The sequence below is a fragment of the Pinus tabuliformis genome, chromosome 4_2 (genome assembly GCF_031772625.1).
Source record: "Pinus tabuliformis cultivar Carrire ecotype Pingquan chromosome 4_2, CPIR1, whole genome shotgun sequence".
In the NCBI taxonomy this organism is placed as follows: Eukaryota; Viridiplantae; Streptophyta; class Pinopsida; order Pinales; family Pinaceae; genus Pinus; species Pinus tabuliformis.
Window position 1 is genome coordinate 771844071 of NC_142304.1, and position 9610 is coordinate 771853680.

The window sequence follows — 9610 nt, forward strand, 5'->3', positions numbered from 1 at the left end:
CAGCAATGCATCTTTTGCTGGGTGGTATGTCCATGATGGTGCACACATCATTTACAAAGTAAACATTGTAACCCTTTTGGATAAGCTGTCCAACACTCAATAGGTTACATCTCATTCCGGGGACATAGTAGACATCTGCTATGGTTTTCCTTTCTCCTTGTTTTGTAAATATTTTTATCTCCCCTTTTCCCATAACAGACACTTTACTATCAGTTCCTAGTGTGACCTCTGATTTCAAATTCTGATTTAACGATGAGAAGAGGGCAATGTTTCCTGTCATATGGTTGCTGCAACCTGAGTCTAAAAACCATATGTCTTCACTATGTGTTTCAGCCATGTTACAAGCTAACAGGACATTATTTTGACTGTTGTTTTCTCTTGTAACATTTGCATTTTGTCTACTGTTCATATCATGCTGTTTCTTTCTACAATCACTTGCATAATGTCCATACTTTTTGCAATAATAGCATTGACCATTAGATTTATCATACCTTTGTCCTTGAGCATGATGTTGTCCTCCTTGTTGGCTGCTGCCTTGGCCTTGGTTATGATTTTGATTGCTGCCTCTTCCTTGTGCATTTGATGGGCTGTGCCTTCCACCTCTGTTCTGGCTTCTGCCTCTTCCTCTCCTGTTTCCTCTTCCTTGACCTCTTCCTCTTCCAAAGGACATCTGGGTCTTGAAGGCTTGCTCTAGAGATGAGTTTTCATTCCTACTCAACCTCTGCTCATGTGTTATCAGTGATGCATGTAGCTCATCAACTGAATAGCTTGAGAGATCCTTTGTCTCTTCAATGGTGGTGACTATGGCATCAAACCTTGAGGGTAAGACCCTCAATATTTTCTCCACAATCCTTCTATCTTCAATGGTTTCTCCATGGGTTCTCATTTGTGTGATTACACCAATCACATGAGTGAAGAATGAGTCAATGTTATCTGACTCCTTCATGTTCAGATTCTCAAAATCCTTCCTCAGCAATTGAAGTTTTGCTGTCTTCACTCTCTCCATGCCTTGATAGGCTGTCTTGAGGGTTTGCCATGCTTCATTGGCTGTCTTAGCTGCTGCTAATCTTGGAAACATACTTTGGTCTACTGCTAGATACAACAACACTCGGGCTTTTGAATCCTTCTTCCTATTGTTCTTAAGCAGATCCTTCTCTCCCTGAGTTAATGCATTGAACTCAGTTTCATCTGCTGGTTTTTCAAAGCCATCTTCAACTATTTCCCATAAGTCTTGGGAGGCAAGAAGGGTTGTCATAGTTATTGACCAATAATCATAGTTCTTCCCATTAAACTGTGGGAGTTGGGTGTTAAACAAACCCATACCAGTGCTTGTGCTGGCCATTCCTTGTATTCTGATCTATGCCACTAAATCCTTGACTGTGTGTTTAAACAGCTGACTGTTTCTTCAGCAACACAAAAAAAACTTTGTGAAATACCTGAGTATTCTCTTGACTGAGCCTTCACTTTGCTTGAGAAGTTTTACTGCTGCAACAGGTCCTTCTTTCAGCTTCTTTGTCACCTTCAAAGAGCCTAAGCCTGCTCCGATACCACTGTTGGGTATTTTTGATGGGAGAAAATACCAAAAACCAAATATTCAAACACACAGAGGCAATGCTCTGTTTTTACTTTGCTCCAGGATCTTTTATGCAGGAAGACTTAAAAAAAATTTCACTCAGAGACAGAGTATTTCAACATCATAAAAGATTTCTGAGAAATTACTGGTTAACTGCTGTAAATCCCTTTTTTCATTCACTGCAGTGAAAACATATTACTTACTGGTGTAAAACCTTCATTCACATTTACTGGTGTGAAACTATTTTTACATACTGCTGTAAAAACAAAATTTACACAAACTTACAAATGCGCTCCACCATTTTCTTTATGCACTTGCAAAACCACACATGGTTTTCCTTCACCTCTGTTTTTCAATGCCCACACAAAAACATTACAACATATTTGTGCACTGCTGTGCATACACCCTCTGGTTCTTCTCACTGCCGTAAAAACCAGTTTTCTTTTACTCCCGTGTGCAATACATGCAAAAAAAATCAACACTCAAAACATAAAAGACTTATTACATACGTTTTTTTTACATTCAATACATGACGTATGTAAATATAAAAAAATATTAAAACGTGCCCATATCCCATACGAAACTTAATTAATGAGCATATGCGCCCATGCCTCCATAAAAAAACTTACGTGCAATATGTGAAAACTTCAATACACTACCTACCACTATGACATTTCATTGATTAAACGTATGGTAACCAAAACTTAGATTTACTCCACGCTATGAATTTAATATTTGCCGTATGCAGGTTTGGAGCAGCTTCGGACAATCAACGGTTGGAGAAGGTGGAGCAGATCCAACGGACGAGAAAGATATCGGAAGCCCTCACATGAGTGAATGATAGCTCCCGATATGTCAGAGTTGCCTACGTCAGGCGAGAGCCACGTGCCAGCACCAAAACGCATCGGAGCAAAACATATGGAAACAGCTTTTCATGGGAAGGCGGTGCGATGAGCTCTGGTCGGTTTTGTGGTTTTCATGCTGGTGGTTTTGGGCTGCGTACGTAAGCAGCGTTGAAATTACGATTTCAACAGTTGTGCGCTGGCGAATAAAATTCAAATTTGAAATGGCGTTGCCAGCGATGGAAGACGAATGGTCGAATGCTCGGATCGAGTTCGAAGGGAGACTCCATCAGATAAACTCACAGAGGTAAGCAAAATTTATTATGGTAGTTTGCTTGGAAAGCTAAGTGGTACGGGATCGATGAAGTAGAGCACAATTTCTTTGGTTAATCCTCTGTTAAGACCAAATCCCCCCTCCCCAAAAGGGTGGTCTGATCTGAAAAGGGATTGCAGAAATAAGGCCGCAGGTGATGAAAATGGATTGGAGAGGCAAGGGATTAGGCCAAGAAATTGAACAAGCCCTCTGCTGCCGATTGAACAGAGTGGTGATATGAGGTTTTGTGGAAAATGGGTCGTAGAGATAAGGGCTTCGGCCAAGAAATTGAATAAGCCCTCTGCTGCCGATTAAGCAGTGAGTGTTGATATGAGGGTGTTTTTTTTTGGGTTAGAAATGTAATTTTCTTTATAAATTAGTATTGCTCTGTATTTGCCGGGATGAAAACAGGACCAATATTCGGTTAAATACACCAATCGCTTCTGCTGAGTTTTCGAGCAAAATTCTTTAACTACCTTACTCAACCGATGGGGTCGCAACATCTATGAAATTTGGGTATAAATTCATTCAAGGAACTTGACAGCCTGTATTTCGTATCGTTGATTTTCTACTGATAGCTAGACCCTCGTCGCTGATTCTGTGCCCGTGTTCATATTATTATTTTCTTGTCAATTAAAGCTTTGGGCAGAGGATTTCGGTATCGGTTGCGAGGCAAAACAAATCACGCTCCTGCTGAGAAATTCAATGATCAAGACTTCAGTGACACCATGTTTTGTTTTCCCTCCGCAATTGATACTCACAAGTCCTGCCGAGGAGCACCAGCAAGGATTCATTGGCACGACGCTGAGGCATAGCAGAGCACCGCATCGTGTTTTCTCCATTTTCATTCAATACATTTTATATTTTCCCCGTTTCCATTTTTTTTCCTATTTGTTGAGCGATATAGATAGGGTTTTACCTTGTATAGCTGCACAGAGTCTGAAAGCCGCATAGCTGCACAGAGTATGAAAGCCGCACCAGGGTAGGTATTATGGGAGATTGTGAAGCAGAACAACTCTTTCCTTGTGAAGCCGAACAACTACAGGAGCACCAAGATCTTTTCTTGTGCAGCCGAACAGCTACAGGAGCACCAAGATCCAGTTCAGCGAAGAAACCTATAATCTCTGCAACTTGCATTCGTTCAAGTTTTCAGGTATGGCTTCTCTTTTCCCTTTCTGTTGAAGTTTGTTGGTATATTTTGAACTGCTTATTTGCATATTATGATCAGTGTTTTTTGAAGTCCCAACAGAGACAAGAAGAAAGCATGTAGATGCATTGAAATGTAGATTACAGAATCTAAGGGAAGAACTGCGTGACTTGGACCTTGATTCTCCATAAGCTTATAAGTTTATTTTCCGTGCAGGAATTTATATTTAGCTGCAAATTTTCAATAAAATGCAAAATTGTGCAAATTTATATTTTGAACTGCTTATTTGCATATTACGGTCAGCGTTTTTCGAAGTCCCAACAGAAACAAGAAGAAAGCATGTAAATGCATTGAAATGGAGATTACAGACTCCAAGGGAAGAACTGCGTGACTTGGACCTTGATTCTCCATAAGCTTATAAGGTTATTTTTGGTGAAGGAATTTATATTTAGATACAAATTTTCAATAAAATGAAAAATTCTTGCAATTTTTGTTCATAAAGGTGCTTGTTATGACCTATAAAGCTGAATACAGGTATAGATAACTCTGGCAATGTTGCGGTTTTCCTCTGCTGTATGTGTTTTAGGGATCGATTCCATTAACTCACGATTTGATCTTTGGCTGGCTAACTATATAACACTCTTCTTCCTCCTTGTTCTTTGGCAGGCTAGCCATTTTTCTGTTTCTTCCTCCTGTCTGAAAGAAGTACTAGTTCCTAACATACTATAGGACAAGTAATGGGAAAGTTCCAAAGATGAAAAGCAAGGAACCTTTGAGGTAAATTACCTTTCCTTTAATCCACCTTACATACAAACCAAATGCTCCGTTTGGGGACATTGGAAGTCCAGAGAAGTTGATTGCTTCATTGGGTTTCTCTGTGTTTGTTGAAAGCAATGTGCAAGAGTATGTAGGAAATTATTTCCCAGAGATTTGTGGGAATTACCCTGGTGATTCCTTTGTCTCAAATTTCAAAATAAATTACTTTTGTTGTAACATTTTGAAAAAACATTTGCATGGTCTCAAAGTTTGAAATAAACTTCTTTCATTATAACATTTAGGTCCTAAAAAAAAGCTTTTGCTCTGCATCATTCAATGCCATACCTATGATATTCTGGTTTTGCTTTTCACAAATAATGATTCATGCCAATGCAGACTCCATAACACACGTAAGCATTGCAGACTCCATATACTTTGACTGGTACACACAATTTTGCAGAAGCTATATATTATTTGTGGTCATTGCCAATCATAGGCAGTGACCAGATTCTAAAAATGATTGGAATTATGGCATTCCATTAATTTTATTATAATATGAATCATAAAACCATATTGGTGTTATGGCATTCCATTATTTTTCTTATTTGTAATATGAATCATAAAAACATGTATGCAATCATCTGTACTTGTTCAAATGGTAAGCGGAGCATTAAGCTTCGTTCAGGTTTTTTCAATTAAATTTCAGATGGAAGTTGTGTAACACATTCGTGTTGGAAGGGAGAGTCAGCCAGTTGTAATTTTATTTATCGTGGATTTATAATGAAATGAACTTGTTAATAAATTAAACAGAGTTATCGTTGATTTATAATGAAATGAACTTGTTAATAAATTAAACAGAGTTTTGAATGTGATTTAAGATTTGGAAACTTTGGATGGTCACCTATAAAGGATGATTGACACTTTATTATTGTTTACATAAATTAGGATTTATTATTACTTTATGAAATATATTTTATAAAAGAAATATAAATTTATGGTTGTACGAGGAAATGAATATGATTTTAAACTTTATCAAAAATATTTTAGGAAGAAAATTTCACTCTGTAATTTTATTTTTTTTAAGAAAATAGATTAAAATTTAGCTTTTCTATAGTTTTTTAATATGGAAATTCATATAATTGGGTTTGTTTTAAATTTTTTTTATTATGGAAATATTTTTACGCTACTAGTTGAAGAAATTCACATAAATAATATATATGAAAATATATGCAGACTCTTTTTTTTATGGAATAAATAAAAATACCTTACTGATGTGAAATTAATTATATTATGTATACATAATATATTTGAAAAGATTCAGCTTACTAATTGTGAAATAAATTATATTATGTATAAAGATTTAGTTTACTAATTGTGAAATAATTAGTAATAAATTATATTATGTATAAAGATTTAACTTACTAATTGTGAAATAAATTATGTTATGTATAGATATTATATGTTTCAGTGACTAGATTTCCAGATCCAAAGTTCCAAAGTTTACTTGTGGTGAGTAGATCCAAAGTTCCAAAGTTTCAATGACTAGATTCCCAGATCCAAAGTTCCAAAGTTTACTTGTGGTGAGTAGATCCAAAGTTCCAAAGTTGCAGTCAAGTGGTTTGCAAAATGGTGTGAATGGAGCTGATTGAAGACTGAAAGTACATTAAACATCATACACGCAAACTCTTCTTGAAAAATATGAATAAATAGGTTAGAACAATGAGAGGGTTTGGCCTATTCATAATCTCACCTCTCACGTCGTCCTGTTTCAGTCGAGACGTTGGATGAGCCCGTTGGCGTTTCCAGGCGCGACTGTGCAGAGTGGTGGACAATATTGGAAGTAAAGAGAATGCAGATTATGACTTATCAATGCTTTTCACCTCCACAAAATCATGGGTGACCCTACCCACTGGCGTTTTCAGGCGGAATTTGCAAAAAGATGGGTAATATTTTCCTTAGAAAGATAATGGCGGGGCTCTGCAGAGCGCTGGATAATATTTGCTGCATGGAGTGCAAAGATTATGACCCAAGAAAGGATACATGCGTTGTGCTCGAATAATTTGGTGGCCCTAACGTGGATGACGTAAATGCATCATACAACGATAAACGTGGATGAAGTAACAATCCTCATTTTAAATGATTATGTCCCACTACACGTCTCTTTCCACAATCCGCATCTTCAAATAATGATGCCCAGCGCACGTCACAATCCACGTCTCCAGATGACAAAACGACAAGGCCTATTTCCAACTCTATCTCTCCAGATGACAAAACGACAAGGCCTATTTCCAACTCTAGAGATCTATTAATGTTTTTTAAGAAACTCTAAGGAGAGTCTTGGGACAGGCAAGGCCTATTTCCACCTAGATCCATTAAGAGACTCCTATTTCCACCTCAAGGACAGTCTTGGGAGACGGGTTTGACATTGGCTTTGGCTCTCAACCTGTGTGCATCATTTATCCGGCTAACAGATTCCGATTAACCATGGCTTATGTCAATGCCACATGATCCACCATGCACATGATTATGTCGATGCCACATGATCCACCATGCGCATGATATTGCGTTGACAGTACGCCATGCGTTTGGAGGTTCTGCTGGAGCATACATGAGGTTGTGCGCGGGCGAATAAAATTTAAATTTGAAATGGCGTTGCCAGCGATGGAAGACGAATGGTCGAATGCTCGGATAGAGTTCGAAGGGAGACTCCATCAGATAAACTCACAGAGTTAAGCAAAATTTATTATGATAATTTGCTTGGAAAGCTAAGTGGTACGGGATCGATGAAGTAGAGCACAATTTCTTCGGTTAATCCTCTGTTAAGACCAAATCCCCCCTCCCCAAAAGGGTGGTCTGATCTGAAAAGGGATTGCGGAAATAAGGCCGCAGGTGATGAAAATGGATTGGAGAGACAAGGGATTAGGCCAAGAAATTGAACAAGCCCTCTGCTGCCGATTGAACAGAGTGGTGATATGAGGTTTTGTGGAAAATGGATCGTAGAGATAAGGGCTTCGGCCAAGAAATTGAATAAGCCCTCTGCTGCCGATTTAGCAGCGAGTGCTGATATGATATGAGGTTGTTTTTTTTTTTGGATTAGAATTGTAATTTTCTTTATAAATTAGTATTGCTCTGTATTTGCCGGCATGAAAACGGGACCAATATTCGGTTAAATACACCAATCGCTTCTGCTGAGTTTTCGAGCAAAATTCGTTAACTACCTTACTCATCCGATGGGGTCGCAACATCTCTGAAATTTGGGTATAAATTCATTCAAGGAACTTGACAGCCTTTATTTCGTATCGTTGATTTTCTACTGATAGCTAGACCCTCGTCGCTGAGTCTGTGCCCGTGTTCATATTATTATTTTCTTGTCAATTAAAGCTTTGGGAAGAGGATTTCGGTATCGGCTGCGAGGCAAAACAAATCACGCTCCTGCTGAGAAATTCAATGATCAAGACTTCAGTGACACCATGTTTTGTTTTCCCTCCGCAATTGATACTCACAAGTCCTGCCGAGGAGCACCAGCAAGGATTCATTGGCACGACGCTGAGGCATAGCAGAGCACCGCATCGTGTTTTCTCCATTTTCATTCAATACATTTTATATTTTCCCCGTTTCCATTTTTTTTCCTATTTGTTGAGCGATATAGATAGGGTTTTACCTTGTATAGCTGCACAGAGTATGAAAGCCGCACCAGGGTAGGTATTATGGGAGATCGTGAAGCAGAACAACTCTTTCCTTGTGAAGCCGAACAGCTACAGGAGCACCAAGATCTTTTCTTGTGCAGCCGAACAGCTACAGGAGCACCAAGATCCAGTTCAGCGAAGACACCTATAATCTCTGCAACTTGCATTCATTCAAGTTTTCAGGTATGGCTTCTCTTTTCCCTTTCTGTTGAAGTTTGTTGGTATATTTTGAACTGCTTATTTGCATATTATGATCAGTTTTTTTTGAAGTCCCAACAGAGACAAGAAGAAAGCATGTAGATGCATTGAAATGTAGATTACAGAATCTAAGGGAAGAACTGCGTGACTTGGACCTTGATTCTCCATAAGCTTATAAGTTTATTTTCCGTGCAGGAATTTATATTTAGCTGCAAATTTTCAATAAAATGCAAAATTGTGCAAATTTATATTTTGAACTGCTTATTTGCATATTACGGTCAGCTTTTTTTGAAGTCCCAACAGAGACAAGAAGAAAGCATGTAAATGCATTGAAATGGAGATTACAGACTCCAAGGGAAGAACTGCGTGACTTGGACCTTGATTCTCCATAAGCTTATAAGGTTATTTTCCGTGAAGGAATTTATATTTAGCTACAAATTTTCAATAAAATGCAAAATTCTTGCAATTTTTGTTCATAAAGGTGCTTGTTATGACCTATAAAGCTGAATACAGGTATAGATAACTCTGGCAATGTTGCGCTTTTCCTCTACTGTATGTGTTTTAGGGATCTATTCCATTAACTCACGATTTGATCTTTGGCTGGCTAACTATATAACACTCTTCTTCCTCCTTGTTCTTTGGCAGGCTAGCCATTTTTCTGTTTCTTCCTCCTGTCTGAAAGAAGTACTAGTTCCTAACATACTATACGAGGAAAGTTCCAAAGATGAAAAGCAAGGAACCTTTGAGGTAAATTACCTTTCCTTGAATCCACCTTACATACAAACCAAATGCTCCGTTTGGGGACATTGGAAGTCCAGAGAAGTTGATTGCTTCATTGGGTTTCTCTGTGTTTGTTGAAAGCAATGTGCAAGAGTATGTAGGAAATTATTTCCCAGAGATTTGTGGGAATTACCCTGGTTATTCCTTTGTCTCAAATTTCAAAATAAATTACTTAAATTTCAAAATAAATTTCTTTTGTTGTAACATTTTGAAAAAACATTTGCATGGTCTCAAAGTTTGAAATAAACTTCTTTCATTATAACATTTAGGGAAAAAAGCATTTGCTCTGCATCATTCAATGCCTTACCTATGATA

At 38.0% G+C, this 9610-nt stretch overlaps 1 long non-coding RNA gene across 3 annotated transcripts; it reads left to right on the top strand.

The window, feature by feature from the left end:
* Nucleotides 1-7412: 7412 nt before the first annotated feature.
* LOC149171904 (uncharacterized) lies at nt 7413-8960 on the top strand. Of its 3 annotated transcripts, none has more exons than XR_016259590.1 (2): nt 7413-8500; nt 8588-8779. It is a non-coding gene; the product is annotated as an uncharacterized LOC149171904 (long non-coding RNA). The 3 variants fall into 3 exon arrangements; XR_016259591.1 differs by having other exon boundaries at nt 8597-8779; XR_016259589.1 differs by having other exon boundaries at nt 7769-8500; nt 8711-8960.
* Nucleotides 8961-9610: the final 650 nt, after the last annotated feature.